General features: G+C 32.9%; 1 long non-coding RNA gene across 1 annotated transcript; it reads right to left on the bottom strand.

The window, feature by feature from the left end:
- Positions 1-2009: 2009 nt before the first annotated feature.
- LOC147380610 (uncharacterized) lies at positions 2010-3093 on the bottom strand. Its single transcript, XR_015175230.1, has 3 exons — positions 2743-3093; positions 2550-2657; positions 2010-2418 (listed from the first exon to the last, which is right to left on the bottom strand). It is a non-coding gene; the product is annotated as an uncharacterized LOC147380610 (long non-coding RNA).
- Between the last annotated feature and the right edge of the window lie 6 nt (positions 3094-3099).

Here is a 3099-nt window from a genome sequence, read left to right as displayed (position 1 = left end):
TTAGTTGCAAGAGAATGTGTGGTTTGTGGGATTGTGAAAGAAAAATATTCTTCGACAAAGTGATTTGATGACCAGTGAAATGATGCACTTAACATTAAAAAAAATCATACCTTTTGGTTATATAAAACAACAAAATCAATTTGTGAGCCATGATTTTGAACATTAACAGAACAGGAGAAAGAAAAAGCAAAAGAAGACTAATTGATAAAGAGTTAAGAACAAGAGAATCAATCGGCCTTCCCCAATAAAAAAAATTAAGTGGATTCCTTTTCTATAAAATAATATCCAAAATTGCTCCAACAAATCCATCTTTTCAAGTAAACTCCATGCCTTACTTCTTAAGAAAGAAGATGAAAGATGCCTTGATGTTCACTGTCAAATTGATTATATAACATAAATGATTAATTGCCTAGCAATTCAGGCATGGTTTTAGAACACGGTCAATTGACTAATTTTTGTATGCTTTTATTCATCTAAAATAAATTGAATTTTAAGAACACTAATGTTGGAGTAACACAAACGGGGAGACGGGTTACACAAATGACGTGGTGGCGCGCAAATAATCGTAGATGCTTTTCACTCGGATCTCACGGAAAAGCATATACATTTATGTGCACCACCACGTCATTGTGTCAGTTGTGTCACCCAGCACGACTCTTTTAAGAATTTAAATCTTTGCATGGTTTATATAACAAAAAATAATTAATATTATATATATATATATATATATATATATTATAAAATTTATTGAAAGGGTAATTTAGTAAAAACCCTAGAGAAATCAGTGATATTAGGTTTACATTCCATCAAAATACAAGATTAATAGGTTTATCCATTGGCCTAAAGTCAGCGGTGCTTTTCGTTGATGATTTACGGTGAAACTTTGATTTTTTTTTTTTCTCTCCCAAATACCCTTCAGAGTTTAGAGCTTTAATTAATAAATCAAAATTTGAATAAAATCAAAATTTCATCATTTATTCATAAAATAAAGACGTTGAGTTTTCGTGGTTTGTGGTTTGTGGGATTGTGAAAGAAAAATATTCTTCAATAACGTGATTTGATGACCAATGAAATTATGCACTTCAACTTAAAAAAAATCATACCTTTTTATTATAAAACAAAGCAAAAGCAATTTGGGGGCCATGATTTTAAAAATTAAAAGAACAGGAGAAAGAAAAAGCAAAAGAAGACTAACTGATAAAGAGTTAAGAACAAGAGAATCAATCGATCTTCCCCAATAAAAAAATTAAGTGCATTTCTTTTCTACAAAATAATATCCAAAATTACTCCAACAAATCCATCTTTTCTAGTAAACTCCATACCTTACTTCTTAAGAAAGAAGATGAAAGATACCTTGATGTTCACTGTCAAATTGATTATATAACATAAATGATTAATTGCCTAACAATTCAAGCATGGTTTTAGAACTCGGTCAATTGACTAATTTTTGTATGCTTTTATAATAAATTGAATTTTAAGAACACTAATGCTGGAGTGACACAAATGGGGACACAGGGGTGACACAAATGATGTGGTGGCACACAAATAATCATAGATGCTTTTTACTATGATCTCACGGAAAAGCATGTACAGTTATGTGACGTCAGAGTTGTGTCACCCAGCATGACTCTTATAAGAATTTAAATCTTTAGGTGGTTTATATAACAAAAATTAATTAATATTATATATATATATATTATAAAAATTATTGAAAGGGTAGAACTCAAAATATGGGGCCAAAAATTGTAGAGGAGCAGGATCCAAAGTGGTGGCTACTACAAGAATGGAATATTCCAAAGCATTCGCTTCTGAAAAAATTTGAACTAAGGCCGTCGACTTAATTTAAAGACCAATAAGAACTCTTCTTTATATACCCAAATGGTTGTCTTCGACCTATATCTACGAAAAAAATCACACATTCGCATCCCCATCCATTCACATCCTATCCACACCAATTTGCATTCAATTCATAATATCAAAGAATAATGAGATTTTTTTTAAAAATTACTTATATAAGTCAATTTTAATCTCACATGTTGGAAGAATTCCTGAGATCATGTTCATATACATTAATGTAATGACGTCTAAAAAAAAAAAAAATCCCACTTTCAATATTCCATTTGTCAGAAGATTAGTGTACTCCATTATTATTTGGAGAGTGTGAGGTGCATATGGCATCACTAGCTGATTCTTTGGAGAATTCTTAAATCCTTGGAAGATTCCTGAATATGCCTCCAAGTTCTCCAATCCATGGGCAGATAGCTCTGCAGCACTTTGCAGCATGGGCATCGCATACATCAAGTACTTCTCAAAGTTCTCTCCTATAGCCAGCGCAATGTCACCAAAGCACAAGAAGATAGGCGACTTCACAAACCGATGCAACTGATTGCTTGACAAGTCCTTAAACATCGTAGCAACCTTTTGACCAGATCAGGCCAAACATCAAATGTAAATGTTAGGGGACCAGGCGGTAAGGGTTACGGTTATATAAGAAACAATTAAACTTGAGTCAAATTTCAAAATCCAAGTCTTAATATCAAATCACTGACCCCTTCATATTGGCTCTAAGGAGGTTTTTTTGTGGCCATCTCCAAAACAGTGCAGCCCAGACTCTAGATATCAATAGCAAGATTGCAACCACTGGAATTTTTTATAACCTGAATGAACAAAGCAAGTTAGAAATGAAACAGAAAAGAGTATTCAGAACCAGAATGCAAGAGCATGATAAGAAAACATCCTGACCTCAGGTGCCATCCAGTAAGGACTTCCCTTGAATGATAACGGACACGATTGACCAATAATCTACAAATATGAAGTAGAGGTTGAGATTCAACACAAACCAAGTTATTAGCCCGTAAGACTCAAACTTAAAGACATAAGAGCAGTGTGAACAGGTATTCGTGTATGTGCCAGCATTTTGAGTGCCTCGCCTTTTTGAGAATGGATTCAACAGTGGTAAACTCAAGAAAAATAATTTTACTAATCAACTACTCATTGAAAATTACAACATTGCTCTCATCTAGTTTGGAAACAAACAATATTTACAATAGAATTAAATGCTACCTAAAGTGCGAGCTCTTTGGTTCATAATCATTTTCT

This window comes from Akebia trifoliata, unplaced genomic scaffold, assembly GCF_017979445.1.
Source record: "Akebia trifoliata isolate Shusen 1 unplaced genomic scaffold, ASM1797944v1 Contig01222, whole genome shotgun sequence".
Classification (NCBI taxonomy): domain Eukaryota; kingdom Viridiplantae; phylum Streptophyta; class Magnoliopsida; order Ranunculales; family Lardizabalaceae; genus Akebia; species Akebia trifoliata.
The sequence above is the reverse complement of the archived record's forward strand: the minus strand, read 5'-3'. Positions and strand labels throughout refer to the sequence as shown.